This window comes from Onychostoma macrolepis, chromosome 07, assembly GCF_012432095.1.
Source record: "Onychostoma macrolepis isolate SWU-2019 chromosome 07, ASM1243209v1, whole genome shotgun sequence".
Classification (NCBI taxonomy): domain Eukaryota; kingdom Metazoa; phylum Chordata; class Actinopteri; order Cypriniformes; family Cyprinidae; genus Onychostoma; species Onychostoma macrolepis.
Window position 1 is genome coordinate 43,577,758 of NC_081161.1, and position 18,458 is coordinate 43,596,215.

The following is an 18,458-nucleotide window of genomic DNA, read 5'->3' on the forward strand; positions in this document are numbered from 1 at the left end:
GTCTGAATGACTATCGTCCCATAGCACTGACCCCAATCATGATGAAGTGCTTTGAGAGGTTAGTCATGCATCACATCAAGTCCAGTCTCCCAAGCACGCTGGACCCATTCCAGTTTGCATATCATCCAAACCGTTCCACGGACGATGCAATATCCACCACTCTCCACCTAGCTCTTACTCACCTGGAACAGAAAGACTCTATGTAAGAATGCTGTTCATCGACTTCAGCTCAGCATTCAATACAATAATCCCACAACAGCTCATCCACAAACTAAACCTGCTGGGCATTAACACCTCCCTCTGTAATTGGATCCTGGACTTTTTAACTGCAAGACCTCAGTCAGTCCGTATCGGCCGCAACACCTCGAGCACTACCACACTGAGCACAGGGGCCCCACAAGGCTGTGTGCTGAGCCCGCTGCTCTTCACGCTGCTGACCCACGACTGCACTGCCAAGTCCAGCTCCAACCACATCATCAAGTTTGCTGATGACACAACTGTGGTAGGCCTCATCAGTAACAACGATGAAACGCACTACAGAGAGGAAGTGGCACAGCTGACTGAATGGTGTGGTGCTAACAACCTGTCCCTCAATGTGGGTAAGACAAAAGAGGTTGTGATGGACTTCAGGAGAAACTCTGTTGACCACCCCCCACTGACCATCGACGGCTCAACCGTGGAGAGAGTCGGTAGCACTAAATTCCTGGGGGTGCACATCACAAAGGATCTCACCTGGACCACCAACATCACGTCACTCAACAAGAAGGGACAACAGCGCCTCTACTTTCTCCGTCGGCTGAAAAGGGCAAGTCTCCCTCCACCCATCCTCACCACCTTTTACAGGGGCACCATTGAGAGTGTGCTGACCAGCTGCATCACTGTCTAGTATGGGAACTGCAGTGCTGCTGACCGCAAGACCCTACAACGGACAGTGAACACTGCAAAGATCATCGGTGCCCCTCTTCCCTCCATCCTGGACATTTTCCTTGCACGATGCTCCAGCAAGGCCTCCAGCATCGTGAAGGACCCCACCCACCCTCCCACAACCTCTTCCAGCTCCTGCCATCAGGAAAAAGGTACCGGAGTATCAAAGCTCGTTCTGTCAGATTGCTCAACAGCTTCTTTCCCCAGGCTGTGAGAGCTCTTAACTCCAATCTCCCTGTCCCCGCTCTGAAACCATGAACACCTCAGCCCCCCAACTATAAATAACTATTGACAAATTTCTCCTAAGTGCAATTCTGGGTGTGCTACACACAGGTGAGTGGGCTATACAAACCACCAGTAGTAACGCACTCGTCCCACTATATGCACACTAGACACTTTCTATAAACACTCCCTGCAACAAAGACCCAATAAGATAATATATGTTTACTTGAATATTGCACTATAAAATAATGTTTACTGGAGCATTGCACTACTAACTCTTTTGCACTATGCGCTGCTTCCCACAAAATCTATCTTCTGAACAATTTAATGTAAAAAAATATATATTTCCTGCACAATTTCATGTACAAATATCTCTTTAGCACTATTTCATGTACAGTATTTATGTAAAGTTCTTGTACAGTCTCAGTTTGTGTATGTGTAGTCAACTAGGTATAGTAGTTATAGTATTTATAGTATATGTATAGTCAGATGGTTAAACTGTTGTATAGCTCTATTGTGTTTTTTGTTTTTTTCCCCCATATTTGCATTGCTGTATGTGTATCTCATGTCTAATTAGTATGTAGCACCGTGGTCCTGCGAGACACGACATTTCGTTCCACTATATGTCCACACATGTAGCAGAATGACAATAAAGCTCAACTTGAACTTGAACTTGAATTGCAGGTGCTTGTCTAAATATACAAGAAAGTTTAGAGAAAATATTAAATACGTTGTTAATAAATGTTATTATAGATTATAAAGTGTTTTATAATGAAATACATCCGAAAGGTCATCTAAAATTATTATAATTCACACCCCCTCCTCCTTCCAAGCTAGAGTCCCCCCAGTGAATTCTGGCCATTTCCACCACTGGTTAGGTGTATATGTCAAAGTGTCCGTCTTGGTGAGTTTTCACTAAACACAGTCAGCTATGTCTTAAATAAACAAACATTTTGAAAAGTAATCGAATGCTTGTCAGTATATAGATCTGTGTATTCTGTGACAGCATCCTACGGTATAAACCTGACGCTGTCTGTCATCTGTCTGTCACTGCTCTTCACTTTATATTGTTCATAACTTTATGAATTAATTTATGCTTAATTTATATGGTGGAGTCTATGCAGTGACTTATTTGCACATTTGATTACTTTAATCAATTTCTGTATAGTATTGTAGGCTAAATTGTTTATTTTTTTTGTATTTTTTTCTGTTGTATTTGCCCTATTGTTTATGTAACTATCTTCCTTTTTTGTATTACTGACTTTTTTTTATAAATGACGAAAATTGCATTTAAAATACAATATTAATGTTCAATCAACAAAATGTTATTTTATTGATGTCAAATGACATCCCCTTCAACCAGTAAAATTAAAATGTAATAGCCATGTGCTTCACATTTTTGGTAACTAAGTAGTAAAGAAGACATTAGCACATGTTAGGTCACATGCTCTCAGGCTCCATATTGAGCTCATTTTAGACTACAAAATACATATAAATTCAAGTTATAAAAAATATAATTGTACATCCACATTTTTTTTTTAATATAAAATCAGCAACTCAGAGACCAACAAATCTGAGCATCATGCATAACTGACAAAGTCCTATGATGCATATTTTGTGTAGCTGGCACTATTGATGTCACGGTGCACCAAGCACTGAACGAGAAGACGTGGAGATCAACTTAAATAATACAGTCTTTTAAAGACTCAAGGCAAGGAATAACACAGGAACCAAGGTAAACACATCTGAATGACATATAACAGCAGACAAAAAACAAGGGAGAACACAGGACTTATAAAGGAACGGACACAAAACAGCAAACAAGATGATTAATACAAAACCGGTGAATAGAATGAACGAAGATTAACTAACGACAGGAAATAAACCAAATAAGGGCAAAACGGAACTACGGGAACAAACACGTGACAATTGACCAGCATTGGCAGGCAGTATAATAGCCTTTATGCATGCGTTTTAGGTTCATTTTTGTAAGATGGAGATACAAATCTGTACTTACTTCAGAAAGTATTCATGATAGTGATATGAGTGCATCAGAAAATCAGGTTGTAGTAATAAAACAAGTTGTTGAGGACCAAGGAGGATAGAAGTAATGAGGATGAGGGCAGTGATGAAGAATAGGTTGTTGTGGAAGTGAGGCATTTGGGTACATTATTGTATGCCAGTTTGAAAGATGTGATCCATACAACAACCAGGAGGCCAGGTTGTCATTGTCTATTGGCATCACTATACTGACAGTCAGTGATGGTCCAATGATTACTGCACAAGTCAACATCTACTTAAGTGTGGAATGTTTTTTGAAACGGTAAGCCCTTTTCACATCTTTTCAGATAGTGGAAAGGCATTTGATTGTGTGTGAAGTTTCAGAAAATTTGCCAAAAATAATTACCCTAATAGGACAATGTCAGTTATAAATGACGGATCACTAAATAAAAAGGTCAAAGGTCAGATGAAGAAAACTCCTATGTAACGATCGACCTTATCGGATGAATTACGTGGATTTAAAATGGGGTCAGATTAAACTGTGTGAGAGCTTTGAGTGTTTAAAAAGATGAGACAGACAACAATGTTAAAAGTGAAAAACAAATATGTATTAACAATATTCACAGGGGAGCTAAAACAACACAGTAAATCCTAGAAATCCTAGGCTGTTAAAAGCACAGAGTCTTTCAGTTCCATACTAGTGATGTTTGGTTCTTGAACAAATTGTTCTTTTGAGCCGGTTCTCAGGAAGTAACCAGTCGAGCCGGTTCACAAATCAAACTTTTGTTCCGGGTTGATGACGCAGGACGCACAGCCGAAGTAGCACGTCCAACTCAAAAAGAACTGAAAGAGCCGTGGAGAAGTTTGCCAATCATTACCGAAGATTCTGATGAGTGAGTTGACGATACTGTGCACACCTTTACATTTGATTAAAAACCTGCAAAAACCTTTCTGTCGAGTGAAGTAAATACATTTTACAATAGTTTATTGTGCATGCATATTATATTTAAAGTTGCTTAATTGAAATCAAGGAGTTATAAGACTGGTTTACTCATTCTTTATACTGTAGACATGTAGAACATATCCGCATTTGTGCATAAATGTTTCTAATGTGTGCTGTAGGTGTGACACTTTTAGGAACCTTATCCAAGTTGTAGGCTAGTCAATATTGGTCAAAAAGGATACGATAATGAAACTGTGACCACAAACACCATTACCTTAAGTGAAATATATGGCAATAATCAGCAATATGCTTTCACACAAATAACTTTATTATTTGAATGTTTCAACATGTGTTAACACAAATGACTTATTTGAATTTTTCATTGATACAACATGCCACTGAGCTGTTAGAAAAGAAATGCGTAGAGACGTGATTGATTGATGACGTCAGGAACCGATGAATCGGCTTTTTGAACCGGTTCAATGAGCCGATCTGTCTGAAAAGAACCGGTTTGTGGAAATGAATTGGACTTTGCATCACTATTCCATACCATTAAAACAGTTCTTAAGAATTCCAGCGTGAATGTGAGAAGTGTCCACCGGTGTATATACAATCCAAAGTAAATAAAGTGAGATTCTGGAATGGTAAATCCACAAAGGTAACTCCTCAATCCAGCCTTTGGTCAAACACCCTGTCTGTTTTTCATGCTGCTTCCTTTATCCTGTTCAGTTCCTATTTCCTGTCATGTGATGAGTCACCTGACAGACAGACCCAGAGTTACTTTTAAAGACATACACCCATTAAAATGGTTAAGAGGAATAAAATGGCTAAGACAACATGAAAACCTATTAAAACGCAAATATACATAAAATCATTATAATATATTGAGCAGGTTAAAACATGTGTCCTGTGTGACAGTGTCACACCTAAATATATGTCAAATATAAAGTCAATAATTTTTTTAAGCTGTAAATTCACAATTAGTCCTATAGAGGGTTAAGGGGTTTAGCATTTTGGGGCCCCAACAAAGTTTTGCTGAGGGCCCCCAGAAGTCTAGGATCGGCACTGCAAACCCAGCACTAAGATTGGGTACCAGCACTGATATTTTGCCAGAATCAGTATTTAATGTAATATAATTGATTATCTTCATGAGATCTGTCTCTGTGCTGTGATGAGGTCAGAAACCAGATTGAAAATTGCTCAGGTGTCAATTTGAGTTTAAGAAGTTGCTCAGTTATTTATTTATAAAGAATACTAAAGAAAACTCAAAACAAGCAAAAACACTTAAAGAGACAGAGAATATGGTCATGTGTTGTTTGTTGTGAATCTTCTCTGAGCAGCAGTGAATCCATCAGAGAATCGACTCTCGTATCAGTTCACGAGCCCTGTGACGTCTTTCTGTTGATGTTCAATGAATCTTCAGAGAATCGCTTTTCATGGATCAGCATCAAAACACAGAAAAACTCTTTCAGATAAACTCTAGACATGTTTCAGTGATCTGCATTGTGTTGAATGAATGGAAATGTTTCATATGTGTTTCTTCTGGTTGTAGTGCTGATGTCCTTCATCCACGCTGGACTCACTCGAGGTACTGTGCTGTACTGCAGTATATTTGATTTATTAAACAAATGTGAATTGTGTTGTAGTTTATTTGTCTACATGGATCATATGAGGATCCCACATTTGTCTCTTTGCTGATGATTTATGTCTATATTTTGCTGTCATTCACCTTCACCCAGAATCATTTGTCTGTGTTCCTCATGCTGCTAAAACACTGATAAATTATATAAAAAGTAAGTTAAAATGGTAGTTTGTTGCAAAAATTTACACTGTAATTAATGACCATTGATCACTGCTTTGTTTCCCTTTGTTCAATTTGTCAAATAAAGTCACAAATTAACCACAAAGCAGAAAACAAATACAGAGGAATAAAGTGGCAAAACTATAAAACAGCCACAAACACTGGTGATCTGAGGGACAGCTTCAGTGGAGAACACAGACATTTATGAGGGACATCATAACACATCCATAATAGAGAACAAATATATACACACACACACACACACAACCAGCATAACACCACTTTTTTACTTTTGTACAATTTAAAAATAAATAAATGAATTAACTGACAAAGATTAATTTTTTATTGTTATAATAATGGTGTTTTAATGATGTCTCAACACAAATCTAAATGAGCCATTGAGTGATTATTGCAGACATCTAGTGGCTGTAGTCGACATTACATGTTATTTTATTTTATGGCAGCAATCTACCACTAAACCATGTCACATTGTCCATGTTATCTCCATGAATGAAAGTTAGAATTTACAAGTTTTTTTTACAAAGTTATTTTATTAAATAAATATATTAAAATAAAGTTTTACTATTTTTTTTTGTGCTGGACAACAATTTATCGTTATGATTATTCCCAAGCACTGCTATTTTTTATTTTATTTTATTATGAATGTTATATTCAGAAAAGCAAGCTAATGCAACAATGTTCACTGTAATTAATGACTCTGACTGTAAGATCTTGTGCAACTATTATTCTTAGTGTTATTCATTCAATATGATTTTGTTATGAAAACGTGTAAGAGATGAGAGACTGAGAACAGACACAGACATAAGTTTTCAATTTTCTTGTGTTGTAGCCCATTATTGCCTTATCAACTATTAAAATAAATAATAGTTTGTTGAAACCTGCCGATTGAAAATAGTTCCAACAGATACTGTACTGCTGACTGAAAGTGAAAATCTAATTTTGAATTATACTAAGTGTGTTGTTTGCTCATGTCACAGAGAGACCCAAACCTGTAGTTCGTGTTGATCCTGATAGACGTGTGTTCAGCGGAGAGACGGTCACCCTCACATGTGACATACAGCAGACAGGAGACTGGCAGTACAGCTGGTATAAAGACAACACACACGTTTGCAGCGCAGGACAAAACCAGAACTATATAATCTCATCTGTGGATTGGTCTCATGGTGGTGTGTACAGCTGTATGGGATCTCAGTCAGGAGCTCGGGGTTGCTCACAGTACAGTGATGGAGTTATACTGACAGTATCAGGTGAGAGCTCATGTGTTCTTCACAGAATCCTTTTCTCTTCTTAACAGTGGTGTTGTCTGCAGCTTCAGTTACAATCGTGTTTCTGTTTAGAGACAGAAAAAATGTGACCTAGATTTTATATTCATTCATAAATGAGATGCATTACATAGAAAATATATGTTTTGCCTGCATTAATGAGCACATTGAAGCTCCAGCAATCGTTTACTATGATAATTTCAGCCTTCTGTGTGCAATATATTTTTTAGAAGTATTTTAAGAATAAATACAAAGTTCAAGTCTCAAAATCTCATATTAACTTCAAGCACTTAAAATAGTTACTTGCTTCTAAAATGTTAATTTCTGGCATTTATCTACATACTGAGTTGTGATTGGTTTGTCGGTAACACTTTATTTCGATAGTGCATTTTAGATATTCTACTAACAGTAAGTAACTTTGCAACTATAACTAGCCGTCATTAGCGTATTAGTAGACTGTCTGCTTAATATCTTCTAACACTTTATTTTGATGGGTCCACAACATACTATGTCAACTTATTCTACAAACCCTAAACCTAACCTAACAGTCTATTCTGAGAGTTAGTAGACATGTAGTTGCAAATTAATGAGAATTAGTTGGCATGTAGTTGCAAGGTTACTTATACTGTAGTTAGTGTTATGTATAAAGTGGACAATCAAAAAGTGTAACTGGTTTGTCCTTTTCACAGATAATTAAACATTTTTAGTCATCAGTGGCAAAAACAAGAGAACCAAAGCCTTGGACCTGCACCGTTTAAAAAAATTATAATAACCGCAGGACCCGACCAGATTTCTTGCAACGTGGGATTAAATTTCCAAATAAAACATGGTAGCGGTGTAACTCTGGTGTAATTTGAACAAGAGCGTGCGGTCTAACGATATCCCGTTCCAGACTGACACATGTAAACTATTTTGTTTCTCATCTGTTCTTGAATTTCTTTAGATCATGATGTGTTGCTCATTAAGCATGCTTCACTTTGTCAGACAGGTTCTATTTAAGTGATTTCTTGATTCAACAGGTCTGGCAGTAATCAGGCCTGGGTTTGGCTAGTGAAATTTAACTAAAATTTCTAAAATAATGTGGTTAATCACAGTTCTTTCATGACTTAACAAGAGGGGGCAATTATTTTTTCACGTAGGGCCAGGTAGGTTTTGACAGCTTTTTTCCCTTTATAAATGAAATCATCATTTAAAAACTGCATTTTGTATTTGCTTGCATTATCTTTGTGTAATACAAACCCGATTCCAAAAAAGTTGGGACACTGTACAAATTGTGAATAAAAAAGGAATGCAATAATTTACAAATCTCATAAACTTATATTTTATTCACAATAGAATACAGATAACATATCAAATATTGAAAGTGAGACATTTTGAAATGTCATGCCAAATATTGGCTCATTTTGAATTTCATGAGAGCTACACATTCCAAAAAAGTTGGGACAGGTAGCAATAAGAGGCCGTAAAAGTTAAATGTACATATAAGGAACAGCTGGAGGACCAATTTGCAACTTATTAGGTCAATTGGCAACATGGTTGGGTATGAAAAGAGCCTCTCAGAGTGACAGTGTCTCTCAGAAGTCAAGATGGGAAGAGGATCACCAATTCCCCCAATGCTGCGGCGAAAAATAGTGGAGCAATATCAGAAAGGAGTTTTGAAAAGAGAATTACAAAGAGTTTGAAGTTATCATCATCTACAGTGCATAATATCATCCAAGGATTCAGAGAATCTGGAACAATCTCTGTGCGTAAGGGTCAAGGCCGGTGTTCACCCGATGTTTAAAGAGAATAAAATAGCCTTGACAGCCTAAGTTACTTACACATAACTAACTGTTACTGAGGAACTTGCTCTCTCCCATCGGGACTCGTGTGTGTGTATCGGTAAAAGAGGAAAGCAGGCAGTGGACCAAACCACTGTGAGGCAAGGCAGGGGAGAATCAAAACATTTCTGAACTTAAAATGTTTTTTTTGCGTTTATTTTGTTTTACTACTCACAATTATTTTAAGTATATGTCCATTATATTATTTTTCATACACAGAGTCGCTTGTAATGATATTTTTAGGGGGGACAACCCTCAGATTGGGGGGGTCCCCCCGCCCCCCTGGGGATTTACGCCTATGATTGTGAAAAAGGCCCAGCAAAGGCTGTACTTCCTTCGCCAGCTGAGGAAGTTCAACCTGCCACAGGAGCTGCTGAAACAGTTCTACTCCGCCATCATTGAATCCGTCCTCTGCACTTCAATAACTGTCTGGTTCAGCTCAGCTACCAACTCTGACCTCAGAAGACTACAGAGGGTAGTCCGGACTGCTGAGCGAATCATTGGTACAACCCTCCCCACTCTCCAAGAACTGTACTCATCCAGAGTGAGCAAAAGGGCTGGCAAAATCACTCTGGACCCCTCACATCCAGCACACTTCCTCTTTGAACTGTTACTGTCTGGTCGACGCTACAGAGCTCTGAGCACCAGAACGGCCAGAACAGTTTCTTCCCTCAGGCAATCCATTTCATGAACACTTGACATTAAACGTGATAAATGCATACGATACTCGGAACTGAGGCAGAGAAAGTCCAAGGCTTATAAAGCGTGTCTAATGGGTTTCAGCTGTAATCAGTGCAATGAGTAATCTGTGACAGCTGTGTAATCTGTGCGATGGATGATGGGAAATGTAGTTCGGAGGTGTCGTGCAACAGTTTGTGTAGTGCAAAAGTAACTGTGGTGAGTGAGTGACCTCTGGTGGGGAGTGAATGGAAGTTCACAGACCAGATTTGTGACAATTCTGTTGCACTGTAGAGCTTCTGTCACTATAACAAATTCCTTGTATGTGTAAACATGCCTGGCCAATGAAGCTCATTCTGATTCAGATTCTGATTATATATATATAAGCTCTTTGAACAACTGGCCCAAGGGTTTTGCTGTGAGATTAATAAAAAGACACACCATGAGTGTTAAGGTGTCTGGTGTGTATATCAAAGCACACGACGAAGGGGTATAATAAAGAGTTATTTTAATAATCCACAGACGGAGAAGGGCACAACCAAACAAATTCAAAACTATAGCAGACAAAGGAACAATGATGAACACAGGCTTTAAATACTAGACGTAATCAGAGAGGAACACAAAACAGGTGTGGAGCTAATAAATCAAAAACCATGGAAACAAACTAGGCAGGATGACAGGGACAGTGAAACCTAAACTAAAACAGGTCATACATGTAACAATGAGTGGATTTATACATAATGAATGAATATTACTCAACTACAGTGTTGGGCTAGTTACTCAAAGAATGTAATATATTACTCATTACTAGTTACTCCTTCCAAAAGTAATATTGTTACTTTACTTATTACTTTCTACAGTAATTAGTTACACTACTAGTTACATTACTTTTTCTCCACGCCCCACAGAAGTTGTAACTGTGTATCTTCCACAAAGAAATTCTTCTAGAATGTTACTAACAACATATTTCTGCCTCATCATTTGACCAAAATCCACATTGGGTCGCAGTCAGAAGTTATTACAGAAGTTATATCTGCTGAATGTAAGCTTTTCCATATTCCAAGCTTGCCTGCTGCACTGGAGACATCACATGCATGTGCGAGTCGTGAGAATTATGAAAAAAAAGTAACTAAGTAACTAAGCTGTTGTGTGGATGGTAACTGTAATATTATTACTGAAATCTTATTAGTAATTACCGGTAGTTACACTACTAGTTACTGCAAAAAGTAATATTATTACAGTAACTAAATTACTAGTAACTAGCAGAGATGTAAAATACTTGAGTAATTTTACTTGATTACTGTACTTAAGTATTATTTTGGGGGATTTTTACTTTATTCAAGTACAATTTAAACTGACTACTTGTACTTTTACTTGATTGCATTTCTGAAGAAAAAAACAGTACTTTTTACTCCTTACAATTTTATTTCAACTTAAAAAGTACATGACATTTTTATGTTATCTTATGCACATTGAATATGGGAAACAGAAGCTCAAACGTGCGTGCTTGACATGAGAACCAATGATCATTGTTTTCACACATCAAGCACACACACACAGTTCTATACTTCAGTTATGACTTTCATCAGGTAAATCTGGGTTCAAAAGTCCACCATCAAATCTGAGGAAGCATGTTGAGGTAGCAAAGTTGTGTTTTCCCCCAAAAAAGTTTATTCATTATTCTTTGTTTTGATAGAGCCATTAGCTGTGTAATACATTGGCTGAATGTGCAAGATTGAGTGCAAATAAAATCATTGATAAAATTTTTTTTTTTTTAAATATAATATTTTTGTTTTGTTTTAATTAAATGTTACAAATCTCTAAAAAAGTGTTTAAATGAACATTGTACGTTTACTTAATTGTAATTCATGTTTAGTGACATCCTTACCAGGTAGTTGATAAGTTGTATTAATAATATGTCATTATATGATGCATTGAGTAGGAATTTGGACTCTCAATGTATATTTTCTTAATCTTAATTACACGATTTGCTCATTAATTCATATAATTAGTCGCAAATAATTATGTAGCAATATTTCCTGAGAAAAAGCCCCCACAAAAAAATAATTAAAAGATTAATTATCCTTTAAGACAGTGACGTAGACAACACAAAAAAAGGGGCCTTTCAAAACATTAATATTGTATGTTTTAATTCTATGACTCTCTTCATTAATTCAACCCATTCCTGCATTCTGTCTGGAATATGTTTTTAACCTCTGCATCACATTGTTATTAAAAGTGATATTTCACCCAAAAATTAAGATTCTCATGTCGCCCCAGATGTTTATGAATTTCTTTCTTCAGATGAACATAAGCAAAGATTATTAGTCCGTATAATGCAAGGGGACAGGACTTCAGAAACCACACAAAGTGAACACGACGGTCAAGTTAAAAAAATTAGTATTTGTAATTTAAGAACTTAAGAAGACACTGATTCATTAACAGGGGTTACATGAGTTACTGTCATATTCACTTTGTATAGTTTTTGAAGTGTCATTTTTGGACATCCCATACTTGTTATACGAAAAAAGATGATTTAGTTTAGATGATTTAGATCTTAGTTTGTGTGTTCATCTAATAAATGAAAGTCACATATATATATATATATATATATATATATATACACTGTAAAACCTAACAGTGAAATTCGCTAAATGAAATGACTTCATTTAACTCAAAAATTTTAAAAAGTTAATTCAACTCAATATATATTTGTGATGTGAACTCAAAAGCTAATTAGGTTAAGTAGAACTCAATCTAAAGAAGTTACTATAAATTATTTTAATCTATTATTACCATACAGTCTATGATTATTACATCTAAATGGCAGACCACAAAATATTTAAAAGAAATATGAGCTTAATTCATTATATCTAACATTGTTTTTCAAGAAGTCACGTTTAGGGCTATAGTTTATTATGCTTTATATCTACTAAACTAAATGATATAATACCTTTCATAACTAATTAAATAACTAAGCCATAATATAATAAATACATAAATCTATTTCATATTAAGCATAGATGAATCCTTTTAAAGTAATTAATTTTACCCGAGACAAAATATTATCCGGGTGTTTTTCAAAAACCACGCGCATTTTTCCGTCAGTCCTCCGCTCATCCCTGCTGCAGCTCACTCAGTCACCTGACGGCTCGCGACGCGGTCACGGAAAATAACAGGTAAGCATTCGAACTTCTTTACTCCTGTTTAAAGCTCTTTTGAACCATTTTGTGTTTTGTCAACTTTATCTGAAGATTAACCAGCTCAGTTATCATAATGCCTGTAATGCTAGCTAGCAAAGACGCAAGGAGCTAACGCGCCATTACCTCAAAGTTATCAACGGCAAGTGTTAAATATGCAGTGTTATACACAACAGTTTGTCAGTGGTGCTAAATTAATAGAGATTTTTTTTTGTGGTTTCTCACAGCCGGACAGAGACGGCTGACAGACCATCTTCCTCATCTCTAACCGTCACTCGCGCCGCAGATCTGAAGTGAGGTAAAGCAAACACACATTCCCTGTATTACAATACGTTTAAACTTTTTGTTAATCGTTATTTATTATCCGCTTTGTCACTTTCATCTAGAATATCCATGTGATGCTGATCAAGTTCACTAAATTCACCGAAGCCCCGGTGAACAAAGGGGCTGAGGACCGTTTATAATGGCTGTTTTGTTAACTTTAGTTAACATTTTACACTGTTATTTGCTCCTCACTGTCTTATTTAAAATTCATACTAACAAATTTTTGTCGTGCTCAGGGGCGTAAATTTCATCTGACAGTAGGGGGGGACAATAAACGTAAAATTTCTCAAGAGCAATTTTTGAAGGGGACACAAATAATACAGCCAAAATTGTACTTGCAAGGATAGATATGTGTACATAGCATGGAGACCTTGTTTAAATATGAGTCCATGGTTCACCACGCGGTCATATTGCGTCATTCATAGTATTTTAGGTTTCGTCTCTTTCGCATTAATTCAACCGCATTAAATCCACTGATCTGCCACTTAACATCATAGTGAACGAAACCCAACACATAGGTCTACAATATTAGCCTAATATCAGTTCACACACAGGCTTATCGCCATGTTAGTTGTAGTGGGTGACAAGCTACGATATTAAGCTTGTCAAACTTATAATCGCTCATAGAATATACATCGGATGTCATAATTTTTTTGTCATGACTAATTTATTAATGATCCAGCATCATCTGTATTAAAGATAAAGAATCATTTCACTCGATTTTTAAAGAGAATAAAATAGCCTTGACAGCCTACTTACACATAACTAACTTGCTCTCTCTCACCGGACTCCTGTGTGTGTGTGTGTGTGTGTGTGTGTGTGTGTATCAGTAAAGAAGGAAAGCAGGCAGTGGACCAAACCACTGTGAGGAAAGGGAGGGGGGAATCAAAACATTTCTGAATTTAAAACGTTTTTTTGCGTTTATTTTGTTTTACTAATCACACAATTATTTTAAGTATATGTCCATTATATTATTTTCAATACACAGAGTCACTTGTAATGATATTTTTAGGGGGGACAAGCCTCAGATAGGGGGGGTCCTGTCCCCCCCGTCCCCCCCGGGATTTACGCCTATGGTCGTGCTTTTGAAATCAATCTTTTCAGAGCAAAGGCAGCCAATATGAGCCTAAAATGAAGTAAGTAGAATTCACATTAAACAAATTGATGAGCGTTAGTGTTGTACAAGATGTAATTTGTCACGTTATAAACAGTTATTTGAACACATTATTTTTCAGTTTTTATTTTTTGATGAATTGCTATTAATGCAGATGTAATGATGACCAGCAGCACAAATGTTAAGTCTTCTGAAGCAAACTATACTTTTTTGTGAATATTAGATTGAAATTTAAACCTAAACATTGATCAAATCAAGAATACACAGCACAGATGAAAAATCACAAACTTCAACAAACATACCACAAGAATGACATTATGACATCTAAAAACCAGTCATGTTTGATATAATGTAGTGTGTGCCACCATTTTGATTCAGACTGAATTGGCAGAGTGAATAACATCTTAAATTTTAAAGTCTTTTTGCATGTTGTGTTGGTTCAGAAGAATACCAGTGAAGACTTTTTAAGTTCTGATTATAGTTATATAATTATATACTTCACTAAGATGGAAAAATGATATTTTATATTTCTACTTGCACTTATCCTAAAGTTGCTTTGGTTTTTCATAAAGATGTCAGGTAATTGCCATTGCTAAGTTTGTAGTGGTTGGAAGTTGTCTTATTATGATTCATAAAAAAAGCTGTCCATAAATGTTGCTTAATTGTGAGTAAAATTTCTGTAACTTTGTGTTTTGTCTTCAGGAACAATAATGACATCAGTCATTCAACCTAGGATCAGATCTACTACTATCTGAAAAGAAGACTTTTTTTTTTTTTCAAGACACACAAGGTAGGACACAGGACAACTTTATATTTACATTTTAACCTTTTAGCTGAGATCAGCAGAAATGACTGAATACTTGAACATTTGAGTTGTCTTAAATGGATAGTCCACAAAAAAAAAAAAAAAGTAAATAATGTCATGGTTTACTCACCCTCATGTTGTTCCAAACCAATTTTGAATGAATTTTATTCATCTTCAAACAAAAGTATATATTTTTTATATTCTTTCGTTTTTGTCTATCCATTGAAAGTCTAGGCAGTCTTTATTTTCAAGCTTAAAAAAGTTTTTAGTTTAGGCTTTGACTCTAAAAAACCCTTAGCTCAAGCTTCTCAGTTAATGTTTGTGTCTTCTTTAGAAGACTTGAATGAAACCACTTTATGCATATGGATAAACTTGTCTTTAAGCTTAATATTGATTGCCTAGACTTTCAATGGATTGACAAAATGGTGAGAGAGTTTTAGAAATATCTTAATTTTTGTTCCATAGATGAACACGATTCGTATGTGTTTGGCATGACATGATAGTGAGTAAATGGTGGTAATTTTCATTTTGAGGTGAACCTGTCCCTTTAAAGGGTTAGCTCCCCCCAAAAATTAGAATTCTGTCATTAATTACTCAGCCTCATGTTGTTCCAAACCCGTAAGCCCTTCGTTCATCTTCAACACAAATTAAGATGTTTTTGATGAAATCCGAGAGCTCTCTGACCCTCCATAGACAGCAACACAACTGAAATGTTCCCAGACCCAGAAACATAGTAAGGACATTTGTAAAATAATCCATCACTGGTTCGACCTCAATTTTACAAAGCTATGAGAATACTTTTTGTGCGCAAAGAAAACAAAAATAACGACTTTATTCAACAATTCTTCTTCTCCAAATCACACCTTCCAACATTATCAAGAGTACCTCTGCATGTAATCAGCGCATGTGAGTGCTGTTGCTGACGTAGAACATGCGCTGAGGCTTGTTTACGTGCAGAGAAACGCACACGCATGCATTGTGATACTCTCTATATTGGCGCACTAGGGTGATGCAAAGAAGAACTGTTGAATAAAGTCATTATTTTTGTTTTCTTTGCGCACAAAAAGTATTCTCATAGCTTCATAAAAATTGCGGTTGAACTACTGGTGTCACATGGACTGTTTTAACAATGTCCTTACTGCATTTCTGGACCTGGGAACATTTCAGTTGCATTGCTGTCTATGGAGGGTCAGAGAGTTCTCAAATTTCATCAAACATATATTAATTTGTGTTCTGAAGATGAAGGTCTTGCAGGTTTGAAACGACATGAAGGTGAGTAATTAATGACAGAATTTTTATGTTTGGGTGAACTATCACTATAAACACCGTTTTTCTTTCTATTTTGTAATAAAGAACCTTAGGTTGTCACATTAAATAATGTAAATTAACAAATTCAATTCAAGCTCTAAAACATTCAGCTTTTATTCAGCCCTGAAAATCCTGCTGATAAACAACTCTGGAAGTTATGATGTGAAAAAGTACTACAGGGTTTTAAATGGGAACATACTTTATTGAATAAACACTTCCCCGATCTTTCACACCTTTTATTGTCATTTATGAAAATTTAAATATGATGTCCACTTTGTTTAAATATGATGATATTTGGTGACATACACTAACACTTTTTTTTTTTTTACTGCATTTAGAAAAAGGGAGCCAGATCAGGTACAGAAGGCAGCTGTCACCATCTTTGCTGTTAAGGAGGAAGAGGGAACATTGTCTTTAAACCCATTGGATGTTTTGATTGTATTTGAAGATGATGACTTCCAAGTCTTGGGTCAGTGTACTGGTGCTTTTTTTTTTTTTAGAACTAAAGTATTCCCGTAGTTACAGTATACAAACTACTTAAAGTTTGTATATAAGTGCTGTTAATCTTGAGGAAAGTGTTTTAATTTTTTTACAGAAAAGTTATCCACTGCGTTTCATATTATTTAGCAGTTATTTATTATTATTATTAATTATATTTAACATTTAAAATGGATTTTGTTAAACATTTCCTTGTTTGTGTGGTCGTTACTTATTTGGTGAAAAGTCTGATAAAATAGCTTAAATGTTATATTTTTGAATATACAGCCCACTGATTTTGTTTTATGCTTGAAAACATTTGTTGTATTTCAATAAATACTTGAGGAAACACTCCTGTTCTGTCATGATTTCTTTGTACCAGTGTTTTTGCTTCTTATGTAACTTTATTGCTTTGAGTTTGATGAACTTAAACCATTTAAGGCAATCGGTTTCCTCAAACCATTTAAGTAGCAAAGTGGTTAATTTTAAGTTGTAAAGACTTAGTTAGTTTGAATTCAGGTAACATTCTAACTGAGTGGAATAAACTTAAAATGTTCAAGTTCAGTTTACTCTAATAATTGACTGTAAGCCAACACTAAAAAAAATAAGTTAATTTAACTCGATGTAAATGAGTTATAGTACTCATATTTATTAGTTTTAAAACTTAAATGGTTTAAGGCAATCGGTTTCCTCAAACGGTTTGAGTTACTGTAACTTGCCGGGTTTGACAGTAAAATTTAACTGCATGATTTTTACTGTACCAACAATAACCTACTCCTAAATATAATGTAGAAACTTAAATTTTCTGTAAAGCTGCTTTGCAATGATTTGTATCGTGAAAAGCACTATACAAATAAATTTGAACTGAAAAACCTGTATTTTTCTCCCTTTAACAAAACTTCTGTATGTCTGTCAGAAAGTACTTCTACTTTTTTAATACTTGAGTACAATTTAAAGTTGTACTTTTTTACTTTTACTCAAGTATGTTTTTGGCCAGATACTTGTACTTTTAATTGAATAAAATTTTCACTGAGTATCTTTACTTTCACTTGAGTAAAATTTTTGAGTACTTTTTACACCTCTGGTAACTAGTTACTGCCCAACACTGCTCAACTATTAGTGAAAGTTCATTGCTCATTGAAAATAGATGTTTGAACTCAATAGAGAACAAATGTTAAAATGATTTAGTGTTTGTTTGTTTTGAATATGAGGGAGATCTGTTAGTGTTAAATGGTTTGTTATGTTGGGATTTCACAGAGTTTCTGTTGAGTTTTGTGATTTATAATTGTGCTGTATAGAATAAAGTCTGTGTGTAGGTTGAGGACGGACTAAAACATGTTGAATTTATGCTGCATGTTGCTTTATTTAAGAGTCAGTAAGTGTGTATTTGCTGATGCAGTGATGTTCATGCACGTGTGCTGTTACTAGCTGATTATTTCACTTAATTCACTTCCAGATACACAAAGTATTTGAGCCGTGTTTAGTTTAATTTTATATTAAGAAATATTCTTTGTTTAGTGAACTCAAATGAAATATGTTCACAGTAATAATGTGCTGA

At 35.7% G+C, this 18,458-nt stretch overlaps 1 protein-coding gene and 1 long non-coding RNA gene across 11 annotated transcripts in view; both read left to right on the forward strand.

The window, feature by feature from the left end:
- LOC131544786 (Fc receptor-like protein 5) overlaps positions 1-18,458 on the forward strand; it is a 273,713-nt gene that overhangs the window by 74,951 nt on the left and 180,304 nt on the right. The gene's annotated exons all lie outside the window — the stretch shown is intronic.
- On the forward strand, positions 12,818-16,935 carry LOC131544863 (uncharacterized). Its single transcript, XR_009272251.1, has 4 exons — positions 12,818-12,851; positions 13,100-13,170; positions 15,013-15,100; positions 16,762-16,935. It is a non-coding gene; the product is annotated as an uncharacterized LOC131544863 (long non-coding RNA).